The 27,391-nt window shown below is 44.8% G+C and overlaps 1 protein-coding gene across 1 annotated transcript in view; it reads right to left on the minus strand.

Annotated features, from left to right (window-relative positions):
- The window catches only part of LOC115481064 (leucine-rich repeat and fibronectin type III domain-containing protein 1-like protein), a 363,511-nt gene that overhangs the window by 1,101 nt on the left and 335,019 nt on the right, over positions 1 to 27,391 (minus strand). The window lies entirely within an intron of this gene.

Consider the following 27,391-nt stretch of genomic DNA (forward strand, 5'->3'; position numbering starts at 1 on the left):
CAGACATCTCAAGACAGTTTTGTTTTTATAGTTGGGTGGGGGTGCAAATGGGGCCTGCAATTTCTATAAATAAAGGAAGTGCATTTCATTGGGAAGTGTCATACCAACACTCTTTGCAGAGCCTCTGTATCAACATGAGAATTATACACAGTTGTTTTGACATGTACTGTGAAGACCACAGAGATACCCTCTTAGGAGGTAATTTTACAGAGCACCTGGGCATGTTTTGCACTTTGGAAGTCATTTTATAAATTAGGTATTAACATTTATATGCCAGGTAGGTGTGTAAATGTTAGGAAAGCATGTGCATGCACATGTGTGCACATAAGCATGTACATGCCAGACACATGCCTATGAGGAAAGGCTAAAGAGGCTAGGGCTCTTCAGCTTGGAGAAAAGGCGGCTGAGAGGAGATATGATAGAGGTCTATAAAATAATGAGTAGAGTTGAACGGGTAGATGTGAAGGGTCTGTTTACGCTTTCCAAAAATACTAGGATAGGGGGCATGTGATGAAGCTACAATGTAGTAAATTTAAAACGAATCAGAGAAAATTTTTCTTCACTCAACGTGTAATTAAACTCTGGAATTTGTTGCCAGAGAATGTGGTAAAGGCGGTTAGCTTAGCGGAGTTTAAAAAGGGTTTAGACGGCTTGCTAAAGGAAAAGTCCATAGACCATTAATAAATGGACTTGGGAAAACCCACTATTTCTGGGATAAGCAGTATAAAATGTTTTGTACTTTTTTGGGATCTTGCCAGGTATTTGTGACCTGGATTGGCCACGGTTGGAAACAGGATGCTGGGCTTGATGGACTTTTGATCTTTCCCAGTATGGGAATACTTATGTACTTATGCTATTCTGTAAATATATGTATATCTGCAATAGCATTTACTTTACTGTCACATATGTGAGGACATACTAGAAGCATGCCTATGCGCTATCCTGGGTGTGCACATTGGAGAACTCTGGGTAGAGCGTAGGTGCACATTTATGTGTGTAACACATAATACTATAAGCTATACACGTATCACCAGAACTTAGGTGCACATCTTGTGCCAGCTCTGTGGAATAAGATGTGTTCTATGGCCGGTGTAAGTGCTTGCATCTAAGCACATGTGCACATTAGCGCTGGTCCAATTCACAATTTGAATTGATTTGCTAATTTGTTTTTGGAGAATCAATTTGTTTTTGTAAAAATTCAGGCGATTGGTACCTTTTTAAATCCTTCTGTTCTTCGCCAGCAGGAAGCAGCAATTCCTACCTGGCCTGCTGCTTATGCTGGCCCTGAGCCTTCCCTCTGATGTAACTTCCTGGTCCTGCAAACAGGAAGTTACATCAGAGGGAAGTCTCGGGCTAGCACAAGCATCACTGTCCACGAATAACAGCCAATGGCACAAAGTATTCCTTAGAGTGGAGGGCTGCTGGTCCAATGGGTAAGTGTGAATGGGCAGTATGTGGTTTGTTGGTCAAATCTGCAGAGCAGATGAGGGTGCACTTCACAGTGTGGCCCAAGGGGTGAGTCATGGACATGGGGAAAACAGTGGTTGGTATGACGTTTACCGCTGAGCCCCTGAAATGTTGTGTGGTTTAAATTGTATGCTTATGTATATTAAAATAAAACAATTATTGCAGTTGCCATTTTACATGTAAAATAAGAAAGCATTGCTCAAGTTGCCCTCCATGCATGGCATTTTGTATCCAAGAAGTGCCTTTGGAAAAAGCAGGTGCACGTGGAGTGACACCAGTTTGAAATACAGTGCCAGCAAGACTTGAGGGACTGGAAATCTGAGTCTCTGCTTATATCCTTTGGAGAGGGGCCATGGAGGGGGATGTGCTTTGTTAGGAAGATCTGCAGGGGGGAATACGATTTAGGGTGTGTTCATTCTGTGTGTGGGGGGGGGGGGGGGGGAATTAAGGTTACCTGTTGTAAGTTATATGGCTGTCGCTAAGGCAGGAATTTTATAAATGGTACCCAAAGACAGGTGCTGGGAAGATCCATGCAAAACTAGTATTCAGATCACAACTTCACATAAATAAAACACACCTAATCTACTCAGTTTCATAGTAGCCTTAAAGAGCTGAATCGAATCAAATTGAGAAATCGATTCATATGAGGGAATCAAATTGAAAACCTTTTGGCCGAATTGGACAGCATTAGTGCACATATAGACTTCATTAAGCTAGAGTTCTTCCTTTGTAGAATTTGCACCTATAGAGACATGCACTGTGATAAAATTAACCCTTTATTGTACTCTTAGAAATTTGGCATGAAGAATATCTGCATAAAAAGAAAGTAAATAGAAACATAGGGCCCGATATTCAGCCCGCAGTAGTAAGCGGCTTCTAGGTGTGGTCTGAAATATTGAATGCCAGGGCATGTGTGGCTCCCAATTGAATATCGAGATATGTCTGCTAGCCCAGAAGTTAACAGGGCATTGGCTCGATATTTAGACTTGTGCCCAATTAACTCAGCGCACAAAGTTAAGATGGCTGTTTTGTTGTTCCAACTTTATGTGTTTACTTAGCCAATTAGCGGACAGAAAAGTGGATTTAAGAGGTTGTTAATGTATGGGGGGGGGGGGGGTCCCTCAGCCCCCCCCTGTACATTAACAGCCTCTTAAATCCTTGTGTCCCCTCCTGCATTCTCCGTTCCAGCAAACAGCTACTTCTCCATTTGTCATCTCCCTCAACATTTTGCCTTACAGTATCCCAGGAAACATCTTTTAGCTTTATTGGATCTAAACTCTGGAACTCACTTCTCCTTCACATTAAGGGCAAGATGCACTAAGCTTAACGAGCCCTTAACGAGCAAGTAGTAAACCCTGGCATGCACTAAAGACTTTTTTCCAACGATGGTAGCAGCTAACGAAAACGAAATGCAGATGAGCAAATCGTGTAGAAACCCTATTGTAATGAGATGCACTAACCTTTTCCGATTGCCTTAATGCTGGAAAATCTAACGAGAGGTCTGTACCTCTCTTTGGGGCTGCGCGGGATTGGAAAAATTATTAAAATGCAAAAAAAAAAAAATTGGGGGGGGGGGGGGGGGGAACGGCCAAGTGCTCGTCAGGCGCGTCCTTTATGGACATTCTTCACTATATATATATATATATATATATATATATAAATCAAACAGGCTTCGGTGCTGTTTTGATAAATGTTCAGTAAAGACTTCATACAACTTAAAAAAGTGGGAAAAAATCCAAGTGCTCATCCTTTTTTTTTTTTTAACAAAATTAGTAGTGGGATTTGAACCCACCACCTCTGGATTACAAGACTAGTGCTCTAACCACTCAGCCACAACTGTACTTGCATAGATATCTCCCTTACTTCCAGGTCTCTCAGCTGAGTGAAGCTTGGCCAAAAAGGACGTTTTTATTATTGTGGGGGAGAGGGGGAGGTTGCCCAAAATGGACGTTTTTTTTTAAAAAGTGAAGCTTTATTAAAAAAAAATCAAACAGGCTCCGATGCTGCAAGCTCTTTTTTGGACTTCAACCCCGGAATAATAAAAACATCATTTTTGGTCGTGCATCACTCAGCTGAGAGACCTGGAAGTCTCTGAGCCAATCACAGCGCGTTTAGCTCGGCTGAACAAGTTGTGATTGGCTCAGGGACTTCCAGGTCTCAACTGAGTGAAGCACTGCCAAAAAAGACGTTTTTATTATTCCGGAGTTGAATGATGTCCAAAAAAGAGCCTGCAGAATTGGAGCCAGTTTGATTTTTTTAAATAAAGCTTCACTTAAAAACAAACAAACAAATGTTCAAACTTAAAGCCCACCTCTTTACCACTGCTTTTGACTCCTAACCACTGCTCACTTGCCCTGTCCTTTTATTCTCACCTCTTTATTCCCTTACCCTTAATTGTTCTGTCTGTCTGCCTGTCTTTTCTAGATTGTAAGCTCTTTGAGCAGGGACTGTCTTTTTTGTGTATGGTGTACAGCGCTGCGTATGCCTTGTAGCGCTATAGAAATGATAAGTAGTAGTAATAGATTGGGTTGGCCAATTAGCAAACGTGGAGGGGCATAATGGAACGGCGCTGGCCAAATAGATGGCCAGCGCCATAAAGAGCAGTCCCGAACCGTATTATCGAAAAAGATGGCCGGCCATCTTGATGGCCGGCATCGGTTTTCGCTGATAATGGAAACCAATGCTGGCAATCTCAGACCCGGCCAAATCCAAGGCATTTGGTCGTGGGAGGAGCCAGCATTTGTAGTGCACTGGTCCCCCTGATATGCCAGGACACCAACCGGACACCCTAGGGGGCACTGCAGTGAACTTCAAATATTGCTCTCAGGTGCATACGTCCCTTACCTTGTGTGCTGAGCCCCCCAAAACCACCCCAAAACCCACTACCCACAACTCTACACCACTACCATAGCCCTTATGGGTGAAGGGGGGCACCTACATGTGGGTACAGTGAGTTTTGGGGGGGGGGGGGTTGGAGGGCTCCCATTTCCACAAGTGTAACAGGTAGGGAGGGGGGATGGGCCAGGGTCACCTGCCTGAAGTGCACTGTACCCACAAAAAACTGCTCCAGGGACCTGCATACTTCTGTCAGGGAGCTGGGTATGATATTTCAGGCTGGCATAGAGGCTGGCAAAAAAATATTTTTCTTTTTTTTTTTGGGTGGGAGGGGGTTGGTGACCACTGGGGGAGTAAGGGGAGGTCATCCCCGATTCCCCCCAATGGTCATTTGGTCAGTTGGGGCACCTTTTTGAAGCTTGGTCCTGAAAAAAAGGGACCAAGTGAAGCCGGCGAAATGTTTGTCAAGGCCGGCTTTCTTTTTTCCATTATCAGGCGAAGCCAGCCGTCTCGTACCACGCCCCCATCCCACCTTCGCTACCCTACCCACATACCCTCTTGAAGTTTGGCTGCTTCCGCCAAAATCGGCTTTTGATTATACCGATTTGGCCGGGTTCAGGAGATCGCCGGCCATCTCCCGATTTGTGTTGGAAGATGGCCGGCAATCTCCTTCGAAAATGAGCTGGATAGTCAGTGGCACTAACCAGTTAAGTGCCACTGAATATCGGCTGCCAGCTCCCTCAGCAGAGTTTAACTGTGCAGAAAACTCTCCTGCCTTTTCTGTATTGACCCCATAGCACAGTGGTTCCCAAACCTGGCCCTGGAGGCATCCCAGCCAGTCAGAGGTTTAGGATATCCACAATGAATATTCATGGGAGATATTTGCATGTAGTGGAGAACATGCATGCAAATCTCTTTCTCCACTGCTTCCCTGCTTATGGGCACTGTTTACAAAGGTGTGAAGCAGAAAGAAAATGGGTGCGGCTACCCACCAATACAACTCTCCTCAGTTATAAACTTTTAGCCCAGCAATCAAGAAAGCACATGCTCTACTATCATCATAATTAAAAGCCACAAGCTCCTCGAGCAGGGACTGTCCTTATCTGTTAAACTGTACAGCGCTGCGTAACCCTAGTAGCGCTTTAGAAATGTTAAGTAGTAGTGGTGATGGAGTTGCTGCAATCTCTCAGAAAGCAAGGAATGATTAGGCCGATACAATTTCAGAACAGAACTAAAATATGCAGAAACATTTGCATAAACCCGCTGATGAATTAGCACAAGAACTTTGAACATAATACAGTATATAACTGGCAACCATATGTCTGTAGCACTAACATTCATCCTACAAGAAACTAGCAAATCTTTATTTTATTGTAAACTTTTTCAACAATTGCCCTGAACCTGGTAGTGAGAGGGTGACAAATTACCACATTCTTTCTGGATCTGCTTAGTGATATTGGCTATAATGTCTGAGACCATTTTTCTCTCCTCCTCTTGTTATCACCTCATGGTAGCCACTCTCTGGTTATTATTATTATTTTTTATTATTATTATTATTTTTATATATGATTTACAGTAATTTTTCAAGCATTACATCTTGAAGGATATTGATATAAACATCTTATTATCAAATAACAAAAGTTATAACAATTAACATATCAGAAAAATCACTCAAGTCCTCAACGTAGATTCCAAGACTTAGGAATTAGAGGAGAAATAAAAAGAAATATGAAAAAGGAAAATAGCTATACGCGAAGGGTAACAGTGATAAATTATTATATTGCTTCAGTTGGTGTCTTAGAGGCAATTAGTTTGGAAAGTTGAGACGGATCAGTAAATATATACAAGTATTTAACATTATCAAACCTTATAACACATTTACAGGGGTACCTCAAAAAAAAGGTACCCCCAAATTGAATTACCGCTGGCTTCATCGTGAGAAATTGTTTCCTCTTTTTTTGCGTCTCTCTTGAGAAGTCGGGAAACAAGGAAATTCGCAAACCTAAGAATGGCTTCTCCCTATGCTTAAAAAACATCTGGAAGAGCCATTGTTTGTCAGGAATTAGTGCCAATGTAGCGACCAAAGTCGCAGGTGTGGCCTGTAATGTGTCCGACGTCTCAAGAAAGGCTGAAATATCCAAAGTCTGTTGTGCATTTTGTTCCGTCAGTTTTGGAGGAAGATAGAAAATTCTTGAAAAGGGTGGCAAATTTGATTCTGGTATACATAAATTTTCCATGAGGTATCTCTTTAGCATGTCCCCTGGTTTTATCATTGCATTGTAAGGAAAATTAACAAAACGCATATTTAGATTCCTAGTATAATTTTCTAAGTTCTCAGTTTTAAGCCTTAGGCTGGATACTTCTTTCAACAGTGAAAATTGTATATTGTCCAATTTCTTTACAGTTTGTTCCATAGTATCCATTCTAGGAATCATTTTTTCCACCTCTATTTTTTGCTTCTTGATCTTCTGCTCCATCTCACTAATTTGTTGAGACTGTTTAGTTGAAGAAGCAAGAAACATTTGACCTAGTTGGGAAACAAGGTCCCACAATGAGTCAAGCGTTACCTCATTAGGTTTGGTTGTAAATTCAGCAGGAAATACAATCTCTTGAGCCGTCTTTCTCCCTCCAATTGCCTGTAGTTCTCCCGCTTCCTCTACCGGCTGGCGAGTCTCTCCTGGAGGCATTATCCTCCGCTCTCCCGCTGGAACTAGTTGAACTTGGGTCCCCAGCGTCGGCGTTAACTCACAGCTTCGGGGAGGCGCAGATGTTCTGAACAGCGGGGAACTCGCCGCCATTGGTTGCGGGGGCGGAGCTCTAACCTCGTGGCTCAAAGTTGTCTCAAGTTCGAGAGACGCCGAAAGCTCCTCATTCCCGCCAGCGCCCGAGCTCGAACCAGTCCCGGTCCAGGTATCTGGGAAGGGGTCTGGGGGACTCGGGCAGATGCCCTTCCTCGTTGTTTAGGCATTGACCAAATCAAAGCGATGCAGCAGCTAGCCGCGTTAGCATGCGGCCATCTTGGAATCTATTATTATTATTATTATTAACATTTCAGCCTGAATCTCTCTCAGGCGCAAGCTATCTTCTTGTTCCTCATTAATCTACTTGTCTCAGAAATGGACTTTTTATTCTGTTTTGCATCCTCTAGGAAACTACAGATCACTACTGGTTCATTTCACAGAGCATGTGTTCATTTTTCTTGTTTTCCTAGATGCTGAGAATGTGTTTTCTAGAAGGAAGAGGCAGCTGGAATCAAGCAGGAAGAGAGACAAAGATCTCTTCTCTTGTCAGAACTGCATCTTATCCTGGTGGTTCCCAATTCAGTCTGCAGCCTCACTCTCAATTTTCAACACTCTAGTTTCTGAGATATTCACAAGGGGGTAATTTCATAACAGGAACTTATGTGAAATATTTAAAAAGGTGCTTATTTTATAACGGGTACCTACTTTGATCCCCAGCAGTGCAGAAATTCTCTCTCACAAATTTACAGCTGCTCTGACAAAAGGTATAAATAGATATGTGTACTCTGTGGGCATATGTGTATTTTATTAAACTGCCCCTGTTCTACCCAACTATAGCCACAGAAAAGTCTATGCCCACTCAAGTGGAGGCACCAAGCATTCAGAACTGATGGAGCCTGCTTAAAGGGACTCCTGCCAGGTCAGTCCTGGACCCAGAGATGCCCACAAAGAAATGCTTCAGGGATGGCGACTGAATTCTGGTCTGCGAGATAGACTAAGGGGGCATGGACATACGGAGTGTGATGGGAGTGGGTAGTAACAGTGTGGTATGGGTTCTGGAATAGATCTGTGTTGAGAGAGGGAGTGGAAAGGGAGAAATGGTTCTATGGGGGCTGAGTGGAGGCATGAAGATAGGAGTATGAGTACAGGGAGTGGTCTGACTGTGTCCTGGACTGCGAGCAGCAAACTATAATGACATTGGAGCAGGAAACTCATTTTGAGCATGAAAAATTAAAGAGAGATTGTGTGGGAATATTATGCTTTTGCATCAGTTTCATAGAGGATGGGAGTAACATTTTGATTCATAACAAGGTAGCCTTTGTGGAAAAGAAAGTGGTAAAGGACCCCGAGGGGCGATATATATTATGGAATTGGAAGAGTTTGGGGATAATCTCATGTTGGTATCCATTTTTTGCCAGAAGGCAGAATGACTCTTACTTTCTGAATTTGGGACCCAATGTTTCTGAGGAAGAAGTGGCAATTGTGGTGTTAGCAAGAGATTTTAACAGAGTGGCTGACTTCCAAATGGATAGGCATTCTGGGGTGCCTGGCAAGGTGGAGAGTGGGGGAGGAGGCAAAAAGGATTAACATCAGGGATTGAACCTTCACACTTCAAGGGCTCACCCAATGCAGACTAGGTTGGATTATATTTTGATATCTCTAGTGGCATCAGAGATTGGGCAGCTGCTTATCTCTGATCATGTCCCTGTCTCTATGGAGCTTTGCTTTGAGAGGCTAGAAGGAAGCAGTATGTAGAGGATGCTTTTGAAGCTTAGTAGTGCCCTTGAGTTCATGGATTATCTCCAAGTTCAGTGGAAGGGTAAGGATAATGGGACTTGATATACCACCTTCCCGTAGTATAATCAAAGCAGTCTACAATAATTATATGCAGGTACTTTCTCTGTCCCTAATGGGCTCACAATCTAGGCATTGTACCGAGGTCCACTTTAACCACTTATGGGGCCCTGGACAAACTTTAATGGATGCCCCACCCCCACCAGGGCCAGCCAAGCAGCTTCCTTAGCCCCCTGCCAGTCAAGCAGCTTCCTGCTGAAACAAATGCAGTATAAAGGTACGGAGCGCTGTCTAGGTCACGCTGTCCGCTGGTTCTGCACTTTAACAATTTAACAGTTTTTATTCAGGATCAAACAAATCCAACATCCAAAACAGGGAGTCCATGACAGAAGAGGCAGGACCAGCAAAACCATCAGTTTTGCAGCCTAGACAGCAGCTCCACACTTATACTGCTTGCTTATTTTTTTTGCTGGAAGCAGAGGGGTTGGGTGAGGGGGAAATGGATGGAGAAGCTTGGAAGGGAGGAAAAATACTGGACCAGAGTGCAGAGATGCCAAGGGTGGCCCATCCTATAGAGAGATATTGAAGGCCAATGAGTGAGATTCTCCTGGTGTATTTGGGTATAAATTTGGCACAGTGTGAAGGGATTGCTGCCTGAGGAAGGGGTGCTGGCTACTTTTATTGACAAGTAATGCTTTTATGTGAACCTAAAAATTGGATTTCTGTATCATGGCATGTTACATATTTTAAACTCAATTATTCCAAGCACTTATGAACATTAAACCACATACACATCCATGGAAACAATTCAACTGTATTAAAAAAAAAACCCTCAAGAGGCAGAGTCTTATCATTTAAACCTGATCAGACAAAAGTCTGCTATCAGAGAACCACCTCAACACACAACACATTCTGCAAACTCTTCTAAAACTCCTTCTCATATTATAACAAACTAAAATTATATTAATGCAATCTTAGTAAAGCCAATGCACCATCCCTCCATTGCAAAACACTATGTACAAAAACTTATGCAAAAATACAATCAGATACTATAACAGCACTAACTCCCAGGACTCAAACTTATTCATGCAATGGCAGTAGTATCAATATTACACCAGTCCCTAGAATTTCAACAGACCACCTAGTAGGGGTGGGGGGGAGAACAGGACTACTATAGATCTCTACACAGAAACGGCATGCTAGCAGAATACTGCACCTTGGTCACAAGCACAAATTACAGACAGACTCTCATCAAATATGACACAAGAGACCACACATCAGCACTAGAGATATGAAGACAAAAAAATAATAATTTTGAACTGGAACCTCAAAGCAGACTCCGCATGTACAGCCAACAAATGAAATACAAACTGAATTGCAAGTAACAGAGATTTGCATTTCCAAAACCTGTCATATTCCAATTACTATGAAATTCAAAATAAAATACTTTTTTTTTACCTTTGTTGTTTGAACAATTTATTATTCCATTTCCTTTGGTCACAGTGTCTCTTTCCTGTTTTTCTCAGTTTCATCTGTCTTTGTATGGTCTCCTGTCCATCTGACATTTCTTTTCTCTCCATGTTCGCCATCCTACTGTCCGCACTCTTATTTGTCCTGTCTAGTATCTCCCTTCTGTTTCCCTATCCTTATCCTACAGTTGAGTTCAGCATCTCCCAGTCTCCCCCCCCCCCCCGATTTTTCAGCATCTGCTCTCCATCTCCTCCCTTTTCCAGAATCTGCCCTCCCAGTGTCCCCATTTCCCCCTTTTCCTCCATCTGCCCTCCCATTGTCCCCATTTCCCCCCTTTTCCAGCATTTTGTCCATTGTCCACCATCTCCACACCTTTTCAGCATTGTCCCTATCTCACCCCTCTTCCATTGCCAGTAGTGTCTCTGTCTCCCCATCTTCCCCCCTTTCCAGTAATGTCTTTGTGTCCCCATCTCCCCCTTCCAGTAGTATCCCTGTCTCCCCATCTCCCTCCATTTCCAGTAGTGTCCATATCTCTCCATCTCCTCACCCTTTTCAGTAGTGTCCCTATCCCCCCTTCCTTTCTAGTACTGTCCCTATCTCCCCATCTCCTCCCTCCTTTCCAGTAGTGTCCCCATCTCCCCATTTCCTCCCTCCTTTCCAGTAGTGTACCTATCTCACCATCTCCCCCTTTCCAGTAGTGTTCCTATCTCCCTGTCGTCCGCGAAGAACAGCCAATGACACAAAATGTTCCTTAGAGTGGAGGGCTGCTGGTCCAATGGGTAAGTGTGAATGGGCAGTGTGTGGTTTGTTGGCCAGATCTGCAGAGCAGATGAGGGCCAACTTCACAGTGTTGCCCAAGGGGTGAGTCATGGACATGGGGAAAACAGTGGTTGGTATGACGTTTACTGCTGAGCCCCTGAAAATGTTCTGAAATGTTGCCTCCTTTGTCCATTGGTATAAGCGGCCCTGATTGTAAAGGGGGGCAATGGAGAGTTAAGTAGCTTGTCCAGAATCCAAGGAGCTGCAGTGGGAATTGAGCCCAATTCCCCAGGTTCTTAGCCCACTGCACTAATCACTAGGCTACTCCTCTATGCCAGGAAGGAGTTTGTTGTAACTAATGTGGTGCGCTGTGATATCCTTGGTATTTTGGGAAATTGCTAAGGCCATGCTTGTATGTGTGTGTGGGGGTGGTGGGGAGGGGATCATAAAAACATGTACAGTGCATAAGAAAAGGAGAATGACTGGTGCTATATTGTGGTTCAATTGTCAGTTTAGATAAAATGAGATTGGAACTGAAAAAGAAAATGTCTGGGGCAATTAAAGCAATATATTTTCAATTACAAGCACAATTATAAAGCTTGCTACACCATAGAATGATTAATTCTCTGTTGGTACCAGAAACACAGGCAATTTAGATTTGGTAATAGACATGCTGACTTTATATGCATTTCAAATTCTTGCTGACCCCCTTCCAGTCTGCTCTTTCACTTGCCAAACAAGACTACTACATCCATTTGACAAACTCTCTTGGCTCAAACCCTCGACGTCTCTTTGCCACACTGAACTCTCTACTCAGTCTCTTCACCTCCAGCCCCCACTTCACTTTCTCCCCAGACTATGGCTGAGTATGACAAGGTTCACAAGATTGACCTTGAGTTCTCAACCAAGTCACCTCTACCTCTCCTTCCCCATTCCATTCTGTCAACCCTCCATCAACCCCGCTACCTTTTCTTCCTTTTATGAAATCATTGAAGTGGAAACTGCACATTTTATTTCCTCCTCCAAACTGACTACCTGTTCCTCTGATCCTATTCCCACCCATCTACTTAGCATTATCATCTATTGTCATCCCTTCTATCAGTCATATTCTCAATCTTTCATTTTCCACTGCAACTGTTCCTGATGTCTTCAAACATGCCATAGTTACACTTCTCCTCAACAAACCTTCATTGGACCCTACCTGCCCTTCCAGCTATTGCCCCATCTCCCTCTTCCCTTTCTTATCCAATGTGTTAAGCTACTTGAAATGTGTAAAACTGCTTGAATGTACTGTTCATCACCATTGTCAAGACTTTCATTCATCAAGCTATTCTTGATCAACTTCAATCTGGTTTTTGCCCTCTACATTCAATTGAAACAGCTCTTGCCAGATCCAAAGGTCTCCATTCCATCCTCATCCTTCTCAATCCATCTGCTGCTTTTGACACTGTTGATCACCATCTACTCCTTGATACGCTGTCCTCACTTGGATTTCAAGGCTCTGTTCTTTCTTGGTTTTCTTTTTATCTCTTTTAGTTTGTGCTCTGGTGGATCCTCCTCCACTTCTAACCCACTATCAGTTGGTGTACCTCAGGGCTCTGTCTTTGGACCTCTTCTTTTCTCCATCTCCTTGGTGCTTTGATCTTCTCTCATGGTTTTCAGCATCATCTTTATGCTGACTCCCAGATCTACCTTTCCACACCAGAAATTTCAGTAGAAATCCAGGTCCAAGTTTCAGCCTGTCTGTTTGACATTGATGCCTGAATGTCTCATCACCATCTGAAACTAAAAATGGCCAAGACTGAGCTTCTTATCTTTTCCCCTAAACTCACCTCTTCTCTTCCCCCATTCTGTAATTCTGTGGATAACACTCTCATCCTCCCTGTCTCATCAGCTCATAACCTTGAGATCATCTTTGAATCCTTTCTCTCTTTCTCTGCACATATCCAACAAACTATTAAAACCTGTCATTTCAAGAGATCCAAGATGGCGCTGGATTGAGTTGTTACTCCAGACGTGCCTCCGTGACTTACCTTAGTTTGAGCTGAGTAAGGCAGCTGGTTGCCCTTAGTTATGGGGAAACGGCGTGGCAAAGTGAGGGAGGCTCCTGTTACCCCCGCTGGTGCCGTCTTATCGAGGCAGATGACCCTGGAAAGCAGCGGTGTATCGCTGGGTCCCCGGGCTACATCTTCTCCCGCTACCCGACCGGTTTTCAATAACTCGGCCAGCAGTGTAGACGGGGCTTCCTTGAGCCCCGATGTCCGCGCAGCGCCACCACAACCAGGAAGTGCCCGAGAGGCTAGAGATTCGAGAGCCCCGGAGCCTGAAATGGAAGGGACCCTCGAAGAAAGGAGCCCAGCCGAACGTGGAGGAAGTGAAGGAAACCTGGTAGGACAGGGGTTTACAAATTTTTCCTTAACAATGAAAGAGAAATTACAGCGGATTTCCAACACCCCCCTTCCTGAGTTTAATATCATAGCGGTGAAACCAGCTGTAGTGACTGTTGAATCACTATGGGATCTAACTTTTTCAATGCACTCTTTGCTTCAGTTAGTCTTGAAAAAAAACGCTGCGGAGATTAAGATATTATCGGAAGCCCTGTTAACTCAGGAGCAAATTAATGCCCAACAGTTGTCTGAAATAAAAGTATTTGACACCAAAATTACAAATCTGGAGAATTTGAATAAAGCCACAATTAAGGACAGTAATTTCGTTAAAAGGAAGTTGGAATATCTTGAAAACCAGCAGAGGAGACTTAATTTGAGACTTGTCAATTTCCCCAGATCTCCTGTTATTTCTGCGGTTGAAATGGTTAAAAGATATTTGAGAGAGGTTTTGGGGATGCCGGGTGAAGCCCTACCACCCATTACAAGAGTGATATACCTCCAGACATTAATACCATCTAAAGCTGGAGGAGAACAGGCGGTTGTGGATGGAGGACTGAACCTAACATCCTTTTTGGAATCCTCTCTAGAAGTTGTTACGCAAAGGACAACAGCGGTGGTGACTTTTGCACTTGAGATAGATAGGGAGATGGTGTTAAAGTTATTCTTCAAACATATGGACTCGATGTTTTTTGGTGCAAAAATTAGGATTTTTCCAGATTTAGCTAAAGAAACTCAGGCTAGGCGCAGAGCTTTTTTGGCTCTACGCCAAAGAGTATTAAATTTAGGGGCAACATTTACTCTCAAATTTCCTTGTATTTGTCGTTTTATTTATTTACAAAATAATTACCAATTTTCTGATCCAAAACAACTCGAGGACTTTATTAACGCTTGAGAAGCTGAGAATGTTATTGTTAAAATTTAGATTTCCATGCGGACACTGTATGGTAGATTGAGAATGTACCCGGAGCATGTAACAATTTGTTATTATTTTCCTTTATGTATTATAAGTATATCTTGGATCCATTTAAGTATTTCCAATATTGTGGTCGATGTTTAAGGTAAAAATGTTTCCACTATTGAGACAAGTAGTTGTCCCAAGAATGTGATTATTTCCTAGTTTTTTTTTTCTTTCTTACTGTATACTTCTATGAGAAGATGTGTAATTTTGAAACTATAAATAAATAATTAAAAAAAAAAACCTGTCATTTCTTTCTCTAGAATATCACCAAAATTTGTCCCTTCCTTTCTGAGCACACTACCAAAATCCTCGTCCACACGCTTATCACCTCATGCTTAGACTACTGCAACTCGCTTCTCACAGGTCTCCCACTAAGCCAACTCTCTCCCCGTCTGTTCAAAATTCTGCTGCACAACTTATATTCTACCAGTGTCACTACTCTGATATTAGCCTTCTCCTCAAGTCGTTTTATTGGTTCCCTATTCTTTTCCACATACAGTTCAAACCACTCTTATTGACTTAGAAGTGCATTAACTCTGTAGCTACTCTGTACCTCTCCACTATTCTCTCTTCCTACACTCCTCCCTGGGAACTCCGTTCATCGAATAAATCTCTCATATCTGTACTCTTCTCTTCCACTGCCAACTCCAGGATCCTCTCCTTTTATCTTGCTGCACCATGCGCCTTGAGTAGACTTCCTGAGTCAGCACATCAAGCTCCGTCTCTAGCCATATTCAAATCTAGGCTAAAAGCCCACCTTTCTGAGGCTGCTTTTAACTCCTATTCACTTGTTCAGTACCCATGTTTGTTTTATCATTCCCACCATAAGTAATTCCCTAATCCCTTATTTGTACTGTCTTTCTTGATTAGATTTAAAGTTCTGTCCAGCACAGACTGTCTCTTACATGTTTAGTGTACAGTAGAGAGTTGCACAGGGACAGACATCTTACCATTCCCGCCCGTCCCTGCTGGAATCTTATCTGTCCCTACCCATCCTCGCAAGAATTTAACCCGTTCCCACCCAGTCCCACAAGAATTTAAGGGTACATTAAAAAAATTCCGGTCAGCTCTCTCGGTCTCTCTTGGGTCCCTACCTATCTTCAAATCAATGCTCAAAGCCCACCTCTTCAATGTCGCCTTCGGCACCTAACCACTACACCTCTTCTCAGGAGAACTTATCTACCCCAACTTGAAATTTCGTCCTTTAGATTGTAAGCTCTTCCGAGCAGGGACCGTCCTTAATTGTTAATTTGTACAGCGCTGCGTAACCCTAGTAGCGCTCTAGAAATGTTAAGTAGTAGTAGTAGTAGTAGTGCACAAGTAAGACTTATCTCTGATTCACTGGCATTTTGTGCTGAGAGGTCACCACATGCATGAGCCAGTAGGTCAGGTGATATCTGATGCTCACGCCTGTGTCAGAGCTGAGGTCTGGCAATCATCCTGGAAGCAGAAAGGATTAATAGCAACATAGTAAGTGACAGCAGATAAAGATGTGAACGATCTATCCTGTCTGCCCAATAGTCATATTCATTATCAATTCATGATTAAATCAACAATGAACGTGATATTATATACTTGATTATGTTTTTTCTTTGGCATTTCTGGGACATAGTCCATAGAAGTCCGCCCAGTCTTATCCTTATGTTCCAACTGCTACAGTTGCTGTCGAAGCCTACTCCAGCCTACTCATCTTCTCATTTGTGGGACACAGACCGTAAAATTCTAACCATGTCTGCCTGGTATCGGCCCTAGTTCATCACAGCTGGAGTCGTCATCTAAGCATCACTCAATATATCCACACACATGCAGCCATTTAAGTTTAGGTTTTTTTTATAACTTCCATTTTCTAATTAGAGGTCCTCTCTGTGTTCATCTCATGTCTTTTTAAATTCTATCACCCTTTGTAGTCTCTAACACCTCCTTAATGGAGATCTGTGCTATTAAAGCAAGGAGGAGGAGGCTGCACTCAAAGAACTTGATACTCGGCTGGTGCAGGTGCAACTTACTGTAGCTCCCCCAGTGGCGGTAATATGTAATTACTATGAAAATAATTTTTCAAGTCACGGTTGGTTCCCTGTTTATCCAACCACTCAGGGGTGACACAGAAAAAAAAATGTTTAATGTGGTGAACAATTTTCACTGGACCCTTTACAGCTTCAATTAATATGCAAAGCACAAAGTTTCAGTAAATAGCTTTATTGCACCAATCAATTTGATAACTATATAAAATGCAGTGAAAAGTGCTATAGTTGAAGTGCAATGAACTAGAAATAGAATGCTTACTAGTAACAAGTCAAGTTTTCTTTTTTTAAACTAACAGAACCAAACAATTCTCTCTTCAAGACAATCTGACTCTTCACCACCACTTACTTAGAAACACAGATGTAAATCAGATGTGTCTATTTTCTAAACATTTAACCTTTTTTAAGTTGTCAAGTTTTAATTCTTTTTCTCCTTTTTCAAAAGAATTGATTCTTTGTGGTTACTCTTATATCTTTCAGGTAATTAACTTCCAAGATCTTTAACTAGTTCAGGTATGTACATACTTATTCTTTCAATACTATCAGAGTTCTGATCATAGGTATAGTTTTTTTTTAGGTGTGCAGATGCTTGCGTGGGGGCCCGAAGTTTATCTTCTGGACTCAATCCTCTGGACTCGGTTCAAAGTGTGTCTTTCTGGCTTGTTTCCTGTCTTTAATAAAACTGAATAGGAAAAATACCCTATCTCCCTTGACTATTTTACCCCTGCTCGGGGCAGGGGTAGTCAAGGCCTGGTGGTCCCATGACCTCCAGCCCCTGTGTTTGACAGGTTTGAGCTTTTGACAGCCCAGACCTGTCAAACAAGTGTCGAAGGATTGTGCTGAGCGTATGCTCAGGCACAATTCTCCCGCACTTCTACCCCATGATCAGAGATAATTGTGCTGCTTAAATTTGCATGCATTATCTCTGATCATAGGTCTAAAAGCGCCCCGCGTTGTTCCAGCGCTATTTTAGAGCGCTGTTTGGAACAGCGCGGGTCTTTTGATCACCTGCTCGTGAGTGAACTACATTTATTTCATTTACAATCCCAGATCAGTCTTCACACTCACACAATCCACTCAGTATCCTTTCATGACAATTAAAACAAATTTATTCTAAATTAAATTAAAGCAGATGCTTTCACAGGTATTTACTTTTTACTACCAACTCACTACTGGTCCTTATTCTCCCAAATTTCAGAATAATTTAGCCACTCTCTCTCTCTCTCTCTCTCTCAAGCATCACAGCTGCCAACAGTACACAACTGCCGCATCAGGGTTGCCAGGTGGAAAATTTTTTTCCCACCCAAACGAGCCCAAAACCAGCCCAAAACCCGCCCAAAGTCAAACCCCGCCCCTGACACTCCCACCCCCGCCGTCATCAACCCCGCCCCCGCCATCATCGCCCCCGCCTCTTCTGTCACCACCCCCGCCTCCCCGTCATTGGCCCCGCCCAGAACATCACTAACCCCGCCCAAAACGTCACTAACCCCGCCCAAAACGCCACTAGCCCCGCCCCCGCGGCCCGAAAAACCGCAAAAAAAAAAAAAACGCCGAAAGACCCCATAACAAGCCCAAAAAACCACAACCCGCCGTGGGCAAAAATTTTACACTATTTTGACTCAAAACCACCATTAAAGTTCAACGAAACTTAACCAAAATTTCCACACCTGTTAAACAAATTATGCGCTCACATACGCCATCATCGGAATTCAAAAATATGCAACTGGAGCAGCGCAAGGCACTTTGCACCCAAAATTCTCCCCCCCCCAAACTACTAATAATACATATTAAATTTTTTTAAGGCTCTACCCACCTTAAGGGACCCACTGGACCCCCCAACCATAAAAATAAAAATTTTAAAGTATAAAGGGAAGGCCAAAAAAATAATGTTACAAAAAGCTCAAAAATAAAGCTAAATTAAGTTAATGTAAGGCCCAAAGACCTCTTACCTTATCCCCTAGATGTCCACCTTGGGGTCCATTTACATCTTCAGGGTCCTGGTAGACCCCTGGTGCCACCGACATTTTCGGCGTGGTAGGCTGCAGAAGTCCGCCAGGGAACCTCAAAAATTGAGGCCCTGGCTTGACTTTGCGGCCTACTGGAGCTCCTGGGTCTAATCTGCGCATATGCCGGATCTGCTAGATCCGGCACACCCGTGCAGACCAGGCCTGGAGCCGGCCACTTTCCTTACTGCCTTTCTCCAGTTTCGCTTGCGGTGCGCCACTCACACCTGCCACCCCTGGGCTTGCTCCGGTCCCAAAACAGGACCCAAAAACGCCGGAGCAAGCCCAGGTCAGCTGGAGAACACTGGCCACCAATGAAAAGCCAGTCAAATGGGCCAAAAAACGGTCTGAAAACCACCGGACCCGAATAGGGTCTCAAAAAGATGGGCACAAAAAAAAAAACAGCTCCTGGAGAGACCTTTGGACCCAGAGCAGCCTCGGATGGCCAGACGACCACCAGAACCACCCCGGAGGCCAGGTAAGCCCCTGAAAGGGGCCACATTTAACTTTTTATTATTTTTTTTAACCATTTACATTACACTTCCACAGGAATCCTGTTCCCATGCAGGTCTCTAGTGTACAGCACTGCATACGTCTAATAGTGCTATAGAAATAATAAGTAGTAGTAGGTAAGGTCTAGCTCATTTGGTTAAATAGATGAAATGTGTAAAGTTTATTCTAGTGTAAAACATTAAAACAAGGGTATGGTGCACTTCTAGCTGACAAATTGGGGATATTTTTGTAGCATTTTAAATCAGAACTGCATGCAAGCCAGCCAACAAGTTCAGTGCACATGAAGAAGTTTTCCCAAGAGCGGAAACTACTGACATTATGCAAAGTAAGCAGTTGGATGCCATAGTTTCTTCAGCAGAAATAGTGCAAGCTATAGGGCAACTTAAGAGTGGGAAGACCCAGGCCTAATGGCCTTGGGATGGAGTTTTATAAGGTGTTATGCTCCAACAGAAGGTGTTATACCTGTGCTGGAACTGTTTCAGGACACAAAAGACACAGGTTGTTTAGTGGGGAAGGTGAACAGTCCACTAATCACAGTGCTAACCAAGGAAGGTAGAAATCCAGAGGACCCAGGTTCATATTGTTCTATTCGCTGCTGAATCCTGATATGAAAATGTATGCAAAATTATGGACAAATAGGTGTTGCCATTCCTGGTAGCAGGAGAGCAATTTAGATTTGTTCTAGGGTGGCATGCGAATGTGATTGTGCATCTGATGTGGTTAGTAATTGAGGTGGGTGGTAGGGAAGGTAAAGAGAACTTGGCGGTGAGATTTGATATTGAGAAGGCTTTTTGGACCACATGGATTTTGGGAGGGGACTAATTGATAGTGTTAAGGTGTTCATTTAAGGAGGCTATAACCCAGATTTTGGTAAATGGAATGATGATGATGGAAATGGGCATTCAAAGGGGAATTCGATAGGAGTCCTCCTCTTGCTTGGTTTCTTTGTTTCATGTGTAGAGCCTTTGGTGAGGAAATTAGTGCAGGAAGCATTAGTGAAAGCATTACTTTTAATTTTGCATTGTCTTTGTTTTCTTCCATTTTTTGAAAATGGGAAAGGGGCTGTTAAGATGTCAAGTGACCTGACCAATTCATAGTAACATAGTAACATGGTAAATGAGGGCAGATAAAGACCTGAACGGTCCATCCAGTCTGCCCAAAAAGATAAACTCATTTTATATGGTATGTGATACTTTATGTGTATACCCGAGTTTGATTTGTCCTTGTCATTCTCAGGGCACAGACTGTAGAAGTTCTGAAGCTAACATCGAAGCCCCATAAAATTTACACTCCAGCCCATCCCTATCTATTCAGTTACAATCAGGATGTAGACCGTAGAAGTCTACCCAGCACTGGTTTTGTTTCCCAATTATCAACATTGCCACCCAATCTCCGCTAAGTTTCCGTAGATCCAGGGCCACCAAGAGACTGAGCTGGGCCCGTGACAAGGCCGTGGCGGACCCACCCCCAGGATTATCGCCACTGCTGGGTCTCCTCCCCAGGATCGTCACTGGCCCCCCACCAGGATCGTCACTGCTACTGCTGCCCCCCTCAAAGATCATTGCCACCGTCAGGTCCCCCCCCCCAGTCCCACCCTCCCCGATCGCTGCTGCCGCCCGCCCTGGGTACCTTGACTGGCGGGGATCCCAAGGCCCCGCCAGCAGAAGAGTTCTCCAGCACTGCCTTCTGCCACGTGGCCTTCCCCTGCGGCAGCTTTTTCTCTCAGGTTGCGCACTGGCAGAAGGTAGTTCTGCAGATCTGGTCGCTCCTCTCTGCGGTGAGCTGGACCTGGTTTCAGCGGGAACGTCGGCCATGTTGCTCCCTCAAGCTCAGGCTCTTCCCTTGTCAGACGAACCGCCACTTCTAGTGCAGCATGACGCTTCTGGGGACTCAACTCCTCCCTTTTCTCCAGAATTTGTACTTTTGCTTCATCAGGCTTATTGCCTGAAGAGGGGACTTCTGCAGGCGGTTTCAGGGGGTCCGCCAGCTCCTCCAGCATAGGACGGGTCCTTAGTATCTTCAGCCAGGGTCCTTGGGTCCAAGAGGCTGTGACTGGCCAACATAGAGGACCTAGAGGAGGTTCTTTCCCTCGGGTCTGAGCCTTCGGTGGAGGCGAACGTGGATAGTGGGGAGCGTTGGGGCTCCAGGTCCCTGGAGAAGCCCGCTGGGGCTCCTCTGGGTGAGGACCCTTCAATAGTGCATATTCTTTGGCATCAAGAGTTGCCCTCGCTGTTGGCGGAGGTTCTTCAGACTTTGAAGTTGTCGGAGGATCCCCCTCAGGTGGCCAGAAAAGGGGATCCACTACTCAAAGGGGTCCGCAGACATAGGCGCCCGGTATAAGAGGCTTGGGGAGGCTAAGCCTCCCCAGCCAGAAGTGCAGCAAGGGCGGGGCGCCCCGGGTGCAGCTCCCGCTGCCTTGAACATCTCCCTCCCTCCCCCCCGACTGGTGCTTGGACCGTGCGATTTTTACTGACCCCCCCTCCACTGCGGTATCGCTCTCTCCCTCCGCTCCTGTCCTGTCACGTCATCTTTGAACATCGAGGATTCCTTCCGGTAGCAGTGGCAGCATCGGCAATGATGTAAGCGCTGCTTTCAGCCTGCCCCAGAAGCCTTCTCTGGACAGCGTCCCTCCTACGCGGGAAACTGTACAGAGAGTGCTTCCGGGGCAGGCTGAAAGCAGCGCTTACATCATTGCCGATGCTGCTGCTGCTGCTGCTACCGGAAGGAAGCCTCGAAGTTCAAAGACATGACAGGAACGGAGGGGGAGAGCGATACCGAACTAGTCCTTGGGGGGGGGGGGGGGGGGGGAGCTATGCATCATGCCAGCCAGCTGCCAGACCAAAGGGAAAGGGGGTGGAGAGAGGAGGATGTGAGGTGCCATATCTAAGGGGAAGAGTGAGGATGGAAAGCAATGGCAGGGAATGGGAAAAGGGGGTGGAGAAAGGAGTGAGAGTGATGGAAGCAAGAAGGGGAGGGAAGAGAAAGGAGGGATGCATGAGGGAGAGGAGAGATACATGAGGACGCTGGAGGAGAGAGAGAGAAAGTGGAAAAAAGTGCAGGGGAGAGCCAGGGACATGCAAAAGAGCAGGGGAGAGTCAGAGAGAGATAGGGAGAGAAAGAGGGGACATGGAAGAGAGCAGGGGAGAGCCAGAGAGAGATGGGGAGAGAAAGAGGGGACATGGAAGAGAGCAGGGGAGAGCCAGAGAGAAGATGCTGGATGGAAGAGGAGAGAAAGAGAGAGATTAGTGGAAAGATGGGGAGAGAAAGAGGGCACATGGGCAGGAGAGAGAGAGAAGCTGCTGTGGAGAAACTGGGGAGACCCTAGCTGTCAGACGGAGAAATGCTGAATGAAAGGAGGGAGAAAGAGGGAAGACACTGGATGTAAGGGTAGGGAGGGAAAGAAGAAAGATACTGGAAGGATCGGGAGAGACAGGGCATGCTGAATGGAAAAGGGTAGAGAGAGAGAGAACTGTTTAGAAGGAAGGGGAGATAGAGGGAGACAATGGATGGAAGGAGAGGGAGACAATAGACGGAAGGATTGGGAGAGGGTAATGGGTAGAAGGATGGAGAGAGAAAGAGGGATTACACTGGATGGAAGGGTAGAAGAGAAAGAGGGAAGGTGCTGGACATGGATGGATGGAGGGGAGGGAAGAGAGGAGAAATGTTGGACCAAGATGGAGGGAAGGAAAGACAAAGGAAGGAGATGCACACGGATGGAGTGGAAGGGAGAGAGGAGAAATGCTGGACATGGATGGAGGGGAGGAAAGACAGAGGAAGTTCATGCACATGGATGGAGGGGAGGGGAAACATGCTGGATATGGATGGAGGGAAAATTGCTGAATTTAAGGGCTGGATTGGAACACTTTGAGGGCAGATGCTGAAACTGGAGAAAAGATAGGGACAGGGCTACAGATGGTAGACAGGACGCATAAGGACACAGGAGGATGGTAGACATGTTGAGAGAAAAAATATCAAATGGAAAGAAGACACTGGGACCAAAGCGAATAGAAAAACTAAATGATCAGACAACAAAGGTAGAAAAAAGTATTTTATTCAGAATTTATTAACTGGAATATGTCAGCTTTTGGAAATGTGCATCTGTGATGTTTTGCATGTAAATTTCAATTTTTCTAGTATTGCTGCATGCTGAGTCTGACTTCTTGAGGTAACTTTCCAGTTTTGCCTTCATATCTGTTGTGTCATGTGTTTTTCATTTGTAATCAAGGTGCAGTATTCTACTAGTGTGTAGTATTTACAGCCCTTTTTGGGTTTTTTTTTGTTTCACTAGGTTGTGTACTGGTGTTTTAGAGCCCGGTGTAATTACAGTGCTGCTTTTCCACGCATAAGGTTGTAGCTCGTCCTGTCCTTGGAATTAGTGCTGTTATGGTTTGCTAAGGTTATGAGTGTATTTTTGCATAAGTTTGTGTATAGTGTTTTGCAGTGGAGAGATTGTGTATTGGCATTACTGAGGTGGCACCAAAACATCAAAAAGGGTTTTAGAGCCTAAATCATGACACACTACCTCTTGAAGGATCTACATATAGTTGTTAATAAAAGGAGCTCATTGTGAACACTATCCACCCTAAAAGGGTGTTTTGTGGCTCTACATGAGAATTGTGATATTATGATCCCTTGTTTCATATTGTTGACGGTCTGCATTTTCTATATGGGTGGTATATTGGTGTATTAGGGTCTGCCTAGTGTTATGGTACAGTAAGGTTCTGAGTGTGTTTTTGCACAAATTTGTACATAGTGTTTTGCAGTTGAGCGATTGTGGTTAGTATATGCTTTGAGCAACCACTTTATTCTTTGAATATGATACATATCTAATATCTAAATTTAATAAAAGGTATTCATTGTGACTATTTTATTTTTACTTATTTTTTTTCTGTGTTAATTATGGCTATAAGCTCCGCCCCTGGCTCCACCCCTAACCCCGCCCCCTTTAGCATCCCCAAACAGTTGGGCCACCGACCGCCTATGTCCGCAGACCTCCCCAGACCTTTCCATATCATGAGGATTTGAAGGAGCTGGTGGAGGCGGAATGGCTAGTTCTAGATTCATCTTTGTGCATTGGTTGCGCTATGGCTCACCTTTATTGGCTCCCTCAAGCAGATCTGGATACCTTTCAGCTTCCTAGGGTGGATGCGCTGGTGACGGCGGTTACCAAGAAGACGGCCATCCCTATTGAGGGTGGGGCATCCCTTAGGGATCCACAGGACCGCAGGATGGAGGCTTTATTAAAGCACTCCTTCGAGGTATCTGCCTTGGCCTTGCAGGCTGCCATTTGCAGGGATTACGTGGCTCGGGCTTGTTTTCGCTGGGCTGAGCATCTTCCCGATGTCTTGGCCAATTCCTCTCATGAGGCAGCTGATGTCATCAATTTGGAGATGGGCACCACCTTTCTGGCAGATGCCATGAATGACTTGGTTCAGGCCTCTGTGAAGAACCTGGCACTGGTAGTGGCAGAGAGTCACTTCTTATGGCTTTGGCATTGGGAGGCGGATGTAGCATCCAAGTTGCGTCTGAGTCAGCTTCCCTTCCAGGGGAAGCTTCTTTTCGGTGATAAGTTGGAAAAGCTGGTCAAGAGTTTGGGCGAGTCCAAAGGGGCTTGGCTTCTGGAGGATAGATCCCGTTTGGTTACTCGGTCAGCGACCCGTGGTTGCCTCAAGAAGTCACACAGATATAGGTCAGGTAAAGGATCAGGATCCCAGTGCCCTCAGTTCTGGAATAGAAGCCAGTCCTTTCAGCCCTTTCAGGGTAGCCGAAGGGATGGTCGCGACGGGGGATCAGGGGGCACTGGCACTGCCAGAGCTTCCCATTGAAGTTACAGGGACCCAGTCTCCGGGTCTGCCCATAGGCGGTAGGCTGCAGCTGTTTTATCAGAGCTGGGTCCAGGTAACTTCGGACCAGTGGTTCCTGGATACAGTCAAAAATGGTTATGCCCTAGAATTTCGCCGTCCTCTTCCGGATGCCTTTCTTGTTTCTCCTTGCAAGTCTCCGCTCAAGGCCAGGGCCATGTGGCAAACTCGGGACCGTCTTTTGATTCTGCAAGCAGTGGTTCCAGCTCCTCCGGGTGAGAGAGGTTCTGGAAGATATTCCATTTACTTTGCCGTGCCCAAGAAAGAGGGCATTTGGTGTCCGATTCCAAACCTCAAAAGGGTAAATTGGGCCTTGCAGGTCTTGCCTTCACAATGGAAATGCTCCGGTCAGTCACTGTGGCAGTCCAGCCGGGAGAGTTCCTTATGTCCTTGGATCTTACAGAGGCACATCTGCATATTCTATTCTTCTGGATCATCAGAAGTTTCTCCAGTTTGCAGTCTTGGGCGATCACTTCCAGTTTCGAGCTATGCCCTTTGGCCTCACTACGGCACCACGTATCTTCTCCAAGGTGATGGTTGTAGTGGCAGCCCAGTTGCGTCGGGAGGGGCTCCTGGTGCATCCTTACCTCAACGATTGGCTAATCTGGGCCAAATTTGTGGAAGAAAGCAAGACAACCACAGATCGGGTCATTCTCCTGCTTCAGCAGTTGGGTTGGGTGGTCAGTGTGTCCAACAGCTCTCTGGTTCCCACTCATTCCTTGGAATTTATGGGGCTGTGATTTGCTACACGGGAAGGCTTGGTGTACCTTCCAGTTCAGCGCATCCTGAAGATTCAGGCACAGGTTCGTTGGCTGTTGGCGGCTGTGTCTCCAGCTGTATGGGACATTTTGCAGGTTCTGGGGTCCATGGCGGCGACCATTGAGGTGGATCTGTGGGCGAGAGCACATATGAGGCCTCTTCAGGTGGCACTCCTGGCTCGCTGATCTCCCCTGGTGGATCCTCTTTCTTGCTCCAAAAGACAGCCGGCATGGTTGAAAAGTGAGGTGAAGGAAGCTATTAGGGCTAAAAGAAATGCCTTCAGAAAATGGAAGAAGGAACCGTCTGAAAATAACAAGAAGCAGCATAAGGAGTGTCAAAGCAAATGCAAGGCGCAGATAAAGAAGGCCAAGAGGGATTCTGAAAAAAAGATAGCATTAGAGGCAAAAAAACATAGCAAAATTTTTTTTCAGTTTATTAGAAACAGGAAGCCGGCAAAAGAATCGGTTGGGCCGCTGGATGACCGAGGGGTAAAAGGGGCGATCAAGGAAGATAAAGACGTAGCGGAGAGATTGAATGAATTCTTTGCTTTGGTCTTCACCGAGAAAGATTTGGGTGGGATACCGGTGTCGGAAATGGTATTTCAAGCGGACGAGTCAGAGAAACTTACTGACTTCACGGTAAACCTGGAGGACGTAATGGGGCACTTCAGCAAACTGAAGAGTAGCAAATCTCCTGGACTGGATGGTATTCATCCTAGAATACTGATAGAACTGAAAAATGAGCTTGCAGAGCTACTGTTAGTGATATGCAATTTATCCTTAAAATCAAGCGTGGTACCGGAAGATTGGAGGGTGGCCAATGTAACGCCAATTTTTAAAAAAGGTTCCAGGGGAGATCCAGGAAATTATAGACCGGTGAGTCTGACGTCGGTGCCGGGGAAAATGGTGGAGGCTATTATCAAAAACAAAATTACAGAGCATATTCAAAAGCATGGATTAATGAGACCAAGTCAGCACGGCTTTTGTGTGGGGAAATCTTGCCTGACCAATTTACTTCAATTCTTTGAAGGAGTAAACAAACATTTGGACAAAGGGGAGCCAGTTGATATTGTGTATCTGGATTTTCAAAAGGCGTTTGACAAGGTACCTCATGAAAGGCTTCAGAGGAAATTGGAGGGTCATGGGATAAGAGGAAATGTCCTATTGTGGATTAAAAACTGGTTGAAGGATAGGAAACAGAGAGTGGGGTTAAATGGGCAGTATTCACAATGGAGAAGGGTAGTTAGTGGGGTTCCTCAGGGGTCTATGCTAGGACCGCTGCTTTTTAATATATTTATAAATGATTTAAGATGGGAATAACTAGCAAGGTAATTAAATTTGCTGATGACACAAAGTTATTCAAAGTCGTTAACTCGCAACAGGATTGTGAAAAATTACAGAAGGACCTTATGAGACTGGGAGACTGGGCGGCTAAATGGCAGATGACGTTTAATGTGAGCAAGTGCAAGGTGATGCATGTGGGAAAAAAGAACCCAAATTATAGCTAGGAATAACATGTAAAGAATGTTTGTATGTTTGGGAAGCTTGCCAGGTGCCCTTGGCCTGGATTGGCCGCTGTCGTGGACAGGACGCTGGGCTCGATGGACCCTTGGTCTTTTCCCAGTGTGGCATTACTTATGTACTGATGCAGGCCTGGTGGCCAAACACAGGCCCGAGATTTAAGTTTGTTTGCACCTACACTGTTTGCTAAGACTGTTTCTTCTTTGCTGTCAAGCTTTTACATTGTACATGAATCCAAACTGAGCTTCTTAGGCGAAAGTGATTGGACTGGGAGATTGTCCTAAATATGGAAATTGTGAGGGC

Source organism: Microcaecilia unicolor, chromosome 11 (genome assembly GCF_901765095.1).
Source record: "Microcaecilia unicolor chromosome 11, aMicUni1.1, whole genome shotgun sequence".
Taxonomy (NCBI): Eukaryota; Metazoa; Chordata; class Amphibia; order Gymnophiona; family Siphonopidae; genus Microcaecilia; species Microcaecilia unicolor.